This window comes from Pseudophryne corroboree, chromosome 10 (assembly GCF_028390025.1).
Source record: "Pseudophryne corroboree isolate aPseCor3 chromosome 10, aPseCor3.hap2, whole genome shotgun sequence".
NCBI lineage: Eukaryota > Metazoa > Chordata > Amphibia > Anura > Myobatrachidae > Pseudophryne > Pseudophryne corroboree.
The window spans coordinates 233,354,681-233,368,613 of NC_086453.1; positions in this window are offsets into that span (position 1 = coordinate 233,354,681).

Consider the following 13,933-nt stretch of genomic DNA (forward strand, 5'->3'; position numbering starts at 1 on the left):
CGCTGCTGTTGTTGCTGCTGGGAGTCGATGGTCATCCCAGAGGGGAAGTCGTAAGCCCACTTTTACTACTTCCACCAAGCAATTGACTGTCCAACAGTCCTTTGCGAGGAAGATGAAATATCACAGCAGTCATCCTGTTGCAAAGCGGATAACTGAGGCCTTGACAACTATGTTGGTGTTAGACGTGCGTCCGGTATCCGCCGTTAGTTCACAGGGAACTAGACAATTTCTTGAGGTAGTGTGCCCCCGTTACCAAATACCATCTAGGTTCCACTTCTCTAGGCAGGCGATACCGAGAATGTACACGGACATCAGAAAAAGACTCACCAGTGTCCTAAAAAATGCAGTTGTACCCAATGTCCACTTAACCACGGACATGTGGACAAGTGGAGCAGGGCAGGGTCAGGACTATATGACTGTGACAGCCCACTGGGTAGATGTATGGACTCCCGCCGCAAGAACAGCAGCGGCGGCACCAGTAGCAGCATCTCGCAAACGCCAACTCTTTCCTAGGCAGGCTACGCTTTGTATCACCGGTTTCCAGAATACGCACACAGCTGAAAACCTCTTACGGCAACTGAGGAAGATCATCGCGGAATGGCTTGCCCCAATTGGACTCTCCTGTGGATTTGTGGCATCGGACAACGCCAGCAATATTGTGTGTGCATTAAATATGGGCAAATTCCAGCACGTCCCATGTTTTGCACATACCTTGAATTTGGTGGTGCAGAATTATTTAAAAAACGAGAGGGGCGTGCAAGAGATGCTGTCGGTGGCCAGAAGAATTGCGGGACACTTTCGGCGTACAGGCACCACGTACAGAAGACTGGAGCACCACCAAAAACGCCTGAACCTGCCCTGCCATCATCTGAAGCAAGAAGTGGTAACGAGGTGGAATTCAACCCTATATATGCTTCAGAGGTTGGAGGAGCAGCAAAAGGCCATTCAAGCCTATACAATTGAGCACGATATAGGAGGTGGAATGCACCTGTCTCAAGCGCAGTGGAGAATGATTTCAACGTTGTGCAAGGTTCTGCTGCCCTTTGAACTTGCCACACGTGAAGTCAGTTCAGACACTGCCAGCCTGAGTCAGGTCATTCCCCTCATCAGGTTTTTGCAGAAGAAGCTGGAGACATTGAAGGAGGAGCTAACACAGAGCGATTCCGCTAGGCATGTGGGACTTGTGGATGGAGCCCTTAATTCGCTTAACAAGGATTCACGGGTGGTCAATCTGTTGAAATCAGAGCACTACATTTTGGCCACCGTGCTCGATCCTAGATTTAAAACCTACCTTGGATCTCTCTTTCCGGCACACACAAGTCTGCTGGGGTTCAAAGACCTGCTGGTGAGAAAATTGTCAAGTCAAGCGGAACGCGACCTGTCAACATCTCCTCCTTCACATTCTCCCGCAACTGGGGGTGCGAGGAAAAGGCTCAGAATTCCGAGCCCACCCGCTGGCGGTGATGCAGGGCAGTCTGGAGCGACTGCTGATGCTGACATCTGGTCCAGACTGAAGGACCTGCCAACGATTACGGACATGTCGTCTACTGGCACTGCATATGATTCTCTCCCCATTGAAAGAATGGTGGAGGATTATATGAGTGACCGCATCCAAGTAGGCACGTCAGACAGTCCGTACTTATACTGGCAGGAAAAAGAGGCAATTTGTAGGCCCTTGCACAAACTGGCTTTATTCTACCTAAGTTGCCCTCCCACAAGTGTGTACTCCGAAAGAGTGTTTAGTGCCGCCGCTCACCTTGTCAGCAATCGGCGAACGAGGTTACTTCCAGAAAATGTGGAGAACATGATGTTCATTAAAATGAATTATAATCAATTCCTCCGTGGAGACATTGACCAGCAGCAATTGCCTCCACAAAGTACACAGGGAGCTGAGATGGTGGATTCCAGTGGGGATGAATTGATAATCTGTGAGGAGGGGGATGTACACGGTGATATATCGGAGGATGATGATGAGGTGGACATCTTGCCTCTGTAGAGCCAGTTTGTGCAAGGAGAGATTAATTGCTTCTTTTTTGGTGGGGGTCCAAACCAAACCGTCATTTCAGTCACAGTCATGTGGCAGACCCTGTCACTGAAATGATGGGTTGGTTAAAGTGTGCATGTCCTGTTTATACAACATAAGGGTGGGTAGGAGGGCCCAAGGACAATTCCATCTTGCACCTCTTTTTTCTTTCATTTTTCTTTGCGTCATGTGCTGTTTGGGGAGTATTTTTTTAAAGGGCCATCCTGCGTGACACTGCAGTGCCACTCCTAGATGGGCCAGGTGTTTGTGTCGGCCACTAGGGTCGCTTATCTTACTCACACAGCTACCTCATTGCACCTCTTTTTTTCTTTGCGTCATGTGCTGTTTGGGGAGTGTTTTTTGGAAGGGCCATCCTGCGTGACACTGCAGTGCCACTCCTAGATGGGCCAGGTGTTTGTGTCGGCCACTAGGGTCGCTTATCTTACTCACACAGCTACCTCATTGCGCCTCTTTTTTTCTTTGCGTCATGTGCTGTTTGGGGAGTGTTTTTTGGAAGGGCCATCCTGCGTGACACTGCAGTGCCACTCCTAGATGGGCCAGGTGTTTGTGTCGGCAACTAGGGTCGCTTAGCTTACTCACACAGCTACCTCATTGCGCCTCTTTTTTTCTTTGCGTCATGTGCTGTTTGGGGAGTGTTTTTTGGAAGGGCCATCCTGCGTGACACTGCAGTGCCACTCCTAGATGGGCCAGGTGTTTGTGTCGGCCACTAGGGTCGCTTAGCTTAGTCATCCAGCGACCTCGGTGCAAATTTTATGACTAAAAATAATATTGTGAGGTGTGAGGTGTTCAGAATAGACTGAAAATGAGTGGAAATTATGGTTTTTGAGGTTAATAATACTTTGGGATCAAAATGACCCCCAAATTCTATGATTTAAGCTGTTTTTTAGTGTTTTTTGAAAAAAACACCCGAATCCAAAACACACCCGAATCCGACAAAAAAAATTCGGTGAGATTTTGCCAAAACGCGGTCGAACCCAAAACACGGCCGCGGAACCGAACCCAAAACCAAAACACAAAACCCGAAAAATTTCAAGTGCACATCTCTAGTATTTATACATTGGTCACTAAGGCTGTTCCTGTATTGTATATAAGTCCCTAAAATGTTTTCTGTGTCATGTTCCTTTTTAATGTTAGGAACCACTTGGCCCATCTAGTCTGCCCTAAACACATGTACACGCACACACTAAGGTTATTTTTTTTGTTGCTGGGAGGCAATTAACCTACCAGCAGGGGTTAATGTGAGCCGGAACGGGGCGGAAATGCATTCCGTCAGTTCCACTTGGAGACGGAACGCAGTTCCGCCTCCTCCGGCTCACCTAACCCGCCATGTACCGCCGCCGCAGGTAGATGCCGGGCGCCCACTGAGATTGTGTTACCACCGGGCACCCGTCTCTCTCTCTCACAGCGGCAGCCGGAGGAAGGAGCTCAGTACTAAGCTCTGGCTTCCGGCTCAGTGAATGCGCGCTATGGGAGAGACGTCATAACGTCTCTCTCATAGTGCTCAGGAGTGGACCCCGAGAGGACTGCAGCGGTCAGACGCGGGAGCGGGGCTCGGTGAGTATGGTGTTTTGTTTTGTTTTGTTTATATGTGTGTATCTACTGGGGGCAAGCTAATGGGGAGCTAACTACAAGGGGGCAAGCTACTGAGGGCAAACTACTGGGGCACATTACTACTGGCACATTACTACTGGGGCGCATTACTGCTGGGGGCATTACTACAGGGGGGCATTACTGCTGGGGGCATTACTGTTGGGGGCATTACTGCTGGGGGCATAACTACAGGGGTTAAACTGCTGGGGGCATAACTACAGGGGGGCATTATTACTGGGGGCATTACTACAGGGGGGGCATTATTACTGGGGGCATAACTACAGGGGACAAAACTGCTGGGAGCATTGATACAGGGGGCATTATTACTAGAGATGAGCGGGTTCGGTTCCTCGGAATCCGAACCCCCCCGAACTTCAGCCTTTTTACACGGGTCCGAGGCAGACTCGGATCTTCCCGCCTTGCTCGGCTAACCCGAGCGCGCCCGAACGTCATCATCCCGCTGTCGGATTCTCGCGAGGCTCGTATTCTATCGCGAGACTCGGATTCTATATAAGGAGCCGTGCGTCGCCGCCATTTTCACACGTGCATTGAGATTGATAGGGAGAGGACGTGGCTGGCGTCCTCTCCGTTAGAATAGATAGAGACACTTGAGTTGATTACTTAGTAATTTTGGGGAGCATTAGGAGTACTCAGAGTGCAGAGTTTTGCTGATAGTTAGTTACTAGTGACTGACCACCACCAGTTTTATTTATTATTTAATATAATCCGTTCTCTGCCTGAAAAAAAACGATACACAGTCACATACCATATCTGTGCTCAGCCTCAGTGTGCTGCATGATAATATCATCTATGTATATCTGACTGTGCTGAGTGCTCACTGCTCACACAGCTGAATTGTGGGGGAGACTGGGGTGCAGTTATAGCAGGAGTACAGTGCACACTTTTGCTGCCAGTGTGACTGACCAGTGACCACCAGTATATTGTCTGCCTGAAAAAGTTAAACACTCCTGTGGTGTTTTTTTTTATTTTTTATTCTATAAACGCATTCTGCTGACAGTGTCCAGCAGGTCCGTCATTCATTATATTATATAAATATTTACCTGCAGTAGTGTTATATTTTTTTTGTTAATCTCTATCATCTTTATCATCTCTATATTAGCAGACGCAGTACGGTAGTCCACGGCTGTGGCTACCTCTGTGTCGTCAGTGCTCGTCCATAATTGTATACCTACCTGTGGTGGGTTTTTTTTTTCTATCTTCTTCATACTAGTAGTTTAGGAGTCTGCTGACAGTGTCCAGCAGGTCCGTCATTATATTATATATACCTGCAGTAGTGATATATATATATTTTTTATATCATTATCATCTCTATACTAGCAGACGCAGTACGGTAGTCCACGGCTGTAGCTACCTCTGTGTCGTCAGTGCTCGTCCATAATTGTATACCTACCTGTGGTGGGGTTTTTTTTTCTATCTTCTTCATACAAGTAGTTTAGGAGTCTGCTGACAGTGTCCAGCAGGTCCGTCATTATATTATATATACCTGCAGTAGTGATATATATATATTTTTTATATCATTATCATCTCTATACTAGCAAACGCAGTACGGTAGTCCACGGCTGTGGCTACCTCTGTGTCGTCCGTGCTCGTCCATAATTGTATACCTACCTGTGGTGGGTTTTTTTTTCTATCTTCTTCATACTAGTAGTTTAGGAGTCTGCTGACAGTGTCCAGCAGGTCCGTCATTATATTATATATACCTGCAGTAGTGATATATATATATTTTTTATATCATTATCATCTCTATACTAGCAGACGCAGTACGGTAGTCCACGGCTGTGGCTACCTCTGTGTCGTCAGTGCTCGTCCATAATTGTATACCTACCTGTGGTGGGTTTTTTTTTTCTATCTTCTTCATACTAGTAGTTTAGGAGTCTGCTGACAGTGTCCAGCAGGTCCGTCATTATATTATATATACCTGCAGTAGTGATATATATATTTTTTTTATATCATTATCATCTCTATACTAGCAGACGCAGTACGGTAGTCCACGGCTGTGGCTACCTCTGTGTCGTCAGTGCTCGTCCATAATTGTATACCTACCTGTGGTGGGGTTTTTTTTTCTATCTTCTTCATACTAGTAGTTTAGGAGTCTGCTGACAGTGTCCAGCAGGTCCTTCATTATATTATATATACCTGCAGTAGTGATATATATATATTTTTTATATCATTATCATCTCTATACTAGCAGACGCAGTATGGTAGTCCACGGCTGTGGCTACCTCTGTGTCGTCAGTGCTCGTCCATAATTGTATACCTACCTGTGGTGGTTTTTTTTTTTTCTATCTTCTTCATACTAGTAGTTTAGGAGTCTGCTGACAGTGTCCAGCAGGTCCGTCATTATATTATATATACCTGCAGTAGTGATATATATATTTTTTATATCATTATCATCTCTATACTAGCAGACGCAGTACGGTAGTCCACGGCTGTGGCTACCTCTGTGTCGTCAGTGCTCGTCCATAATTGTATACCTACCTGTGGTGGGTTTTTTTTTCTATCTTCTTCATACTAGTAGTTTAGGAGTCTGCTGACAGTGTCCAGCAGGTCCGTAATTATATTATATATACCTGCAGTAGTGATATATATATTTTTTTTATATCATTATCATCTCTATACTAGCAGACGCAGTACGGTAGTCCACGGCTGTGGCTACCTCTGTGTCGTCAGTGCTCGTCCATAATTGTATACCTACCTGTGGTGGGGTTTTTTTTTCTATCTTCTTCATACTAGTAGTTTAGGAGTCTGCTGACAGTGTCCAGCAGGTCCATCATTATATTATATATACCTGCAGTAGTGATATATATATATTTTTTATATCATTATCATCTCTATACTAGCAGACGCAGTACGGTAGTCCACGGCTGTAGCTACCTCTGTGTCGTCAGTGCTCGTCCATAATTGTATACCTACCTGTGGTGGGTTTTTTTTCTATCTTCTTCATACTAGTAGTTTAGGAGTCTGCTGACAGTGTCCAGCAGGTCCGTCATTATATTATATATACCTGCAGTAGTGATATATATATATTTTTTATATCATTATCATCTCTATACTAGCAGATGCAGTACGGTAGTCCACGGCTGTAGCTACCTCTGTGTCGTCAGTCACTCGTCATCCATAAGTATACTAGTATCCATCCATCTCCATTGTTTACCTGAGGTGCCTTTTAGTTGTGCCTATTAAAATATGGAGAACAAAAATGTTGAGGTTCCAAAAATAGGGAAAGATCAAGATCCACTTCCACCTCGTGCTGAAGCTGCTGCCACTAGTCATGGCCGAGACGATGAAATTCCATCAACGTCGTCTGCCAAGGCCGATGCCCAATGTCATTGTACAGAGCATGTAAAATCCAAAACACAAAATATCAGTAAAAAAAGGACTCAAAAATCTAAAATAAAATCGTCGGAGGAGAAGCGTAAACTTGCCAATATGCCATTTACCACACGGAGTGGCAAGGAACGGCTGAGGCCCTGGCCTATGTTCATGGCTAGTGGTTCAGCTTCACATGAGGATGGAAGCACTCAGCCTCTCGCTAGAAAAATGAAAAGACTTAAGCTGGCAAAAGCACAGCAAAGAACTGTGCGTTCTTCTAAATCACAAATCCACAAGGAGAGTCCAATTGTGTCGGTTGCGATGCCTGACCTTCCCAACACTGGACGTGAAGAGCATGCACCTTCCACCATTTGCACGCCCCCTGCAAGTGCTGGAAGGAGCACCCGCAGTCCAGTTCCTGATAGTCAGATTGAAGATGTCAGTGTTGAAGTACACCAGGATGAGGAGGATATGGGTGTTGCTGGCACTGGGGAGGAAATTGACAAGGAGGATTCTGATGGTGAGGTGGTTTGTTTAAGTCAGGCACCCGGGGAGACACCTGTTGTCCGTGGGAGGAATATGGCCATTGACATGCCTGGTGAAAATACCAAAAAAATCAGCTCTTCGGTGTGGAAGTATTTCAACAGAAATGCGGACAACAGGTGTCAAGCCGTGTGTTGCCTTTGTCAAGCTGTAATAAGTAGGGGTAAGGACGTTAACCACCTCGGAACATCCTCCCTTATACGTCACCTGCAGCACATTCATCATAAGTCAGTGACAAGTTCAAAAACTTTGTGCGACAGCGGAAGCAGTCCACTGACCAGTAAATCCCTTCCTCTTGTAACCAAGCTCACGCAAACCACCCCACCAACTCCCTCAGTGTCAATTTCCTCCTTCCCCAGGAATGCCAATAGTCCTGCAGGCCATGTCACTGGCAATTCTGATGAGTCCTCTCCTGCCTGGGATTCCTCCGATGCATCCTTGAGTGTAACGCCTACTGCTGCTGGCGCTGCTGTTGTTGCTGCTGGGAGTCGATGGTCATCCCAGAGGGGAAGTCGTAAGACCACTTTTACTACTTCCACCAAGCAATTGACTGTCCAACAGTCCTTTGCGAGGAAGATGAAATATCACAGCAGTCATCCTGCTGCAAAGCGCATAACTGAGGCCTTGGCATCCTGGGCGGTGAGAAACGTGGTTCCGGTATCCATCATTACTGCAGAGCCAACTATAGACTTGATTGAGGTACTGTGTCCCCGGTACAAAATACCATCTAGGTTCCATTTCTCTAGGCAGGCGATACCGAAAATGTACACAGACCTCAGAAAAAGACTCACCAGTGTCCTAAAAAATGCAGTTGTACCCAATGTCCACTTAACCACGGACATGTGGACAAGTGGAGCAGGGCAGACTCAGGACTATATGACTGTGACAGCCCACTGGGTAGATGTATTGACTCCCGCCGCAAGAACAGCAGCGGCGGCACCAGTAGCAGCATCTCGCAAACGCCAACTCTTTCCTAGGCAGGCTACGCTTTGTATCACCGCTTTCCAGAATACGCACACAGCTAAAAACCTCTTACGGCAACTGAGGAAGATCATCGCAGAATGGCTTACCCCAATTGGACTCTCCTGTGGATTTGTGGCATCGGACAACGCCAGCAATATTGTGTGTGCATTAAATATGGGCAAATTCCAGCACGTCCCATGTTTTGCACATACCTTGAATTTGGTGGTGCAGAATTATTTAAAAAACGAGAGGGGCGTGCAAGAGATGCTGTCGGTGGCCAGAAGAATTGCGGGACACTTTCGGCGTACAGGCACCACGTACAGAAGACTGGAGCAACACCAAAAATGCCTGAACCTGCCCTGCCATCATCTGAAGCAAGAAGTGGTAACGAGGTGGAATTCAACCCTCTATATGCTTCAAAGGTTGGAGGAGCAGCAAAAGGCCATTCAAGCCTATACAACTGACCACGATATAGGAGGTGGAATGCACCTGTCTCAAGCGCAGTGGAGAATGATTTCAACGTTGTGCAAGGTTCTGCAACCTTTCGAACTTGCCACACGTGAAGTCAGTTCAGACACTGCCAGCCTGAGTCAGGTCATTCCCCTCATCAGGCTTTTGCAGAAGAAGCTGGAGACATTGAAGGAGGAGCTAACACTGAGCGATTCCGCTAGGCATGTGGGACTTGTGGATGGAGCCCTTAATTCGCTTAACAAGGATTCACGGGTGGTCAATCTGTTGAAATCAGAGCACTACATTTTGGCCACCGTGCTCGATCCTAGATTTAAAACCTACCTTGGATCTCTCTTTCCGGCAGACATAAGTCTGCAGGGGTTCAAAGAACTGCTGGTGAGAAAATTGTCAAGTCAAGCGGAACGCGACCTGTCAACATCTCCTCCTTCACATTCTCCCGCAACTGGGGGTGCGAGGAAAAGGCTCAGAATTCCGAGCCCACCCGCTGGCGGTGATGCAGGGCAGTCTGGAGCGACTGCTGATGCTGACATCTGGTCCGGACTGAAGGACCTGACAACGATTACGGACATGTCGTCTACTGTCACTGCATATGATTCTCTCACCATTGAAAGAATGGTGGAGGATTGTATGAGTGACCGCATCCAAGTAGGCACGTCAGACAGTCCGTACGTATACTGGCAGGAAAAAGAGGCAATTTGGAGGCCCTTGCACAAACTGGCTTTATTCTACCTAAGTTGCCCTCCCACAAGTGTGCACTCCGAAAGAGTGTTTAGTGCCGCCGCTCACCTTGTCAGCAATCGGCATACGAGGTTACTTCCAGAAAATGTGGAGAAGATGATGTTCATTAAAATGAATTATAATCAATTCCTCCATGGAGACATTCACCAGCAGCAATTGCCTCCACAAAGTACACAGGGAGCTGTGATGGTGGATTCCAGTGGGGACGGATTGATAATCTGTGAGGAGGGGGATGTACACGGTGATGAATCGGAGGATGATGATGAGGTGGACATCTTGCCTCTGTAGAGCCAGTTTGTGCAAGGAGAGATTAATTGCTTCTTTTTTGGTGGGGGTCCAAACCAACCCGTCATTTCAGTCACAGTCGTGTGGCAGACCCTGTCACTGAAATGATGGGTTGGTTAAAGTGTGCATGTTCTGTTTATACAACATAAGGGTGGGTGGGAGGGCCCAAGGACAATTCCATCTTGCACCTCTTTTTTCTTTCATTTTTCTTTGCGTCATGTGCTGTTTGGGGAGTGTTTTTTGGAAGGGCCATCCTGCGTGACACTGCAGTGCCACTCCTAGATGGGCCAGGTGTTTGTGTCGGCCACTAGGGTCGCTGAGCTTAGTCACACAGCTACCTCATTGCGCCTCTTTTTTTCTTTGCGTCATGTGCTGTTTGGGGAGTATTTTTTGGAATGGCCATCCTGCGTGACACTGCAGTGCCACTCCTAGATGGGCCAGGTGTTTGTGTCGGCCACTTGGGTCGCTGAGCTTAGTCATCCAGCGACCTCGGTGCAAATGTTAGGACTAAAAATAATATTGTAAGGTGTGAGGTGTTCAGAATAGACTGCAAATGAGTGGAAATTATGGTTATTGAGGTTAATAATACTTTGGGATCAAAATGACCCCCAAATTCTATGATTTAAGCAGTTTTTTAGGGTTTTTTGAAAAAAACACCCGAATCCAAAACACACCCGAATCCGACAAAAAAAATTCGGTGAGGTTTTGCCAAAATGCGTTCGAACCCAAAACACGGCCACGGAACCGAACCCAAAACCAAAACACAAAACCCGAAAAATTTCCGGTGCACATCTCTAATTATTACTGGGGGCATAACTACAGGGGTTAAACTACTGGGGCATTACTACAGGGGGACATTACTACTGGGGGGCATAACTGCAGGGGCTAAACTACAGGGGGCATTACCTCTGGGGGCTAAACTACATGGAGAAAACTACATGAGGACTAAACTACAGGGGCTAAACGACTGGGGGCATTACCACTGGGTAAACTACTGGGATCATAACTGCAAGGGCATTACCACTGGGGGCATTACTACTGGGGCTAAACTACAGGGGGCTAAATGACTGGGGGCATTACTACAGGTGACATTACTACTGGGGGCAATACTACACAGGGGCATTTACCATTAAGGGCATTACTAATGAGGGCACTACTAATGAGGGCAATGTAAAGGGGGCACTTCATAAGGTATATAATATAATTATATGGACTAAGGTGGTTCGGTATGGACCGATGATCAATGATTTACCTGTAGCAGCACTATAGTGATTATTGATTGAGTGGTTTAATTAGCACTTTAGTAATATATGCATTTATCAATGTTGGAATTTTTTTTTTACGATTTTTAAATTGTAATAAAACCATATAAAACTTTATGCGCTCTCTTCTCTTATATGTATTATTTGCACTTCATAAGGGGCATCACTCCTGGGGACATAAGGGGCACTACTACTGGGGGCATTGCATAAGGGGCACCACTACTATGGGCTCTATATAAGGGGCACTACCACTGTGGGCACTTCCAGTAGTTCCTCTCTAGGACCACTTTAAGCACTGGCTACCAGTATATTTTTAGAAAACCGGTATATTGCCTAGGGCCCCATGAGGTCTTAATCCGGTTCTGGCCACAAGGCATATGCTAATAAACACTATGCACTGAAAAAATCTTTATGAAAACAACCCATAATCAGCTCTTTACATGAGATTCTTCTGTTGCCTCTCATCAGGAACCTAATCTGATTTTATTCTTCTATTTCTGCACGTAGTGAAAACTCAGGGCAGATTGTAATACAGTGATACAGAATGCAGAAGATTGTAACTTGTAATAGAGACCTGTTTTTCCTGGTATTATCTGATATACAGCTGGCACTGTCTTAATATAGCTCTGCTCCTACCGGTTCTGCAACATATTATTTACTACTCCTGTGGTTTACAATAGCTAGGTGATATCTGTGAGTAAGAATTGGAAGGCTAGAAATATGTTACTGTCTTCTGCCTCCTCAGTTAATCTATAATATATTAATATTACACAACTGAAAATCTCAGCGGCAATTGGTGTGAATTAGGGTGGCCAATCCGGGGATCGGGATCGGTGGGATCCCGGGATTTAGGCCAAAAATAGGCCGGGATTCAATCCCGGGATTGGAAGGTCCAATCCTGGGTATTGCGGGATCAGTGTTGAGTGTCCTCAGGACGCTCAGACGCTGCCCGGCTCCCTCCTCCCGGTGCAGCGTGACCTCTGATTGTGAGGTCATGCTGCGCCGTAACCTGACGCTGAGGCCGCTGGTAAGGCGGCCGTCACCCGCCGGCTCCTCCAGGATGCCCTACAGTCTCCGTGGCTGAAGGAAGATCCCCTCCCACCCGCCCAAGCAGTTCGGTGAGGTGATTTATGTGCGGGGACGGTGAGGAGGGGAGGGGCGGTGCAGGGCGGGCAGACACACACATCTCGGGAATCCCGGGATTGACCATATTTCAATCTCGATACCCGGGACTGAAAAAATGGCCCGGGATTGGCCTCCCTAGTGTGACTATCTTACCTAATCGAGCGCTAGTTCAGTGTGATGGCCCCATTGTCCTGTAAGTGTGTACCCAGCCTTAGTTACTCTAAGATATCTCCTAGTAATGGCCAGCTTGGGCACGGACGTATCTTAGGACTTTGACCTTCACATATGCTACTTTTATTTGGGAGACAAATGTCATATTTTGAAACTAGGCTATGGAAATTGTAGCTATAGCAATAAAGTCAATACAGAATATACTGTGTATCAATTCATGTTCCATTGAGCTTTACTAGACAGAGAGCCTGTTTTCTGTCACATGTAAGCAGGGCTGCCATCACAAATTGTGGGGCCTGGTACAAATGAAACATGGTCCTCACCTGCTTCCTCGAACCCCCAATGCTCCTCCACCCACCAAGGCACCATAGGCCGTGAATCCCTGGTGCTCAGAGAAGGTGAATGCTATGATGCCCACCCCACGTTACTGAAGTGCTTCATGCTATCAGAGCTTCCCACACGTACCACAATAATAAAAAATATTTAAAAAACCTGTAAAGATTCAAATAAATAAATAACTACTTGATTTAAAGCAGGAGTGGGGAACCTTTTTTCTACCGAGGGCCATTTGGATATTTATAAAATCCTTCGGGGGCCATACAAAAATTCTCAACTTAAAAAATTACCCTGCCCCCAGAAGGTCTGCATGCGCCCAAAAAATGGGTGTGGCCAGTTAAAATGGGACGTGATACACATATGCCCCCAATAGTGCAGTGCCAGATCCACAATTGCCCCCACAGTGCCAGGTATACAAATGCCCATCACAGTGCCAGGTATACAAATGCCCCTCACAGTGCCAGGCATACAAATGCCGCTCACCGTGCCAGGTATACAAACGCCCCTCACAGTGCCAGGTATACAAATGCCCCCCCACAGTGCCAGGTATACAGATGCCCCTCACAGTGCCAGGTATACAAATGCGCCTCACAGTGCCAGGTATACAAATGCCCCTCACAGTGCCAGGTATACAGATGTCCCCACAGTGCCAGGTATACAGATGTCCCCACAGTGCCAGGTATACAGATGTCCCCCACAGTGCCAGGTATACAGATGCCCCCACAGTGCCGGGTATACAAATGCCCCCCCCCCCATGCTGCTTACCGCTGCTCCTTTCGGCGGGACACGGCGGAGAGCGCGGCTATGTTGGGCGGCGGCGTGTGGGACTTGAAACCAGCCGCCGGTTCGAGAGCCAATCAGAGCTCGCGGACCGGCAGCCGCGGCTCCTGATTGGCTGCCGGTCCGCAAGCTCTGATTGGCTCACGAACCGGCGGCTGGTTACAAGTTCTACACGCCGCCGCCGCCACCCGACATAGCCGCGCTTTCCTCCCTGTCCTGACAGCTGAGACACGCTGCCGCTGGACTGAGCGGCAGCGTGTCTCACTGAGAGAAGCGGGTGGGCCGGAGCAAA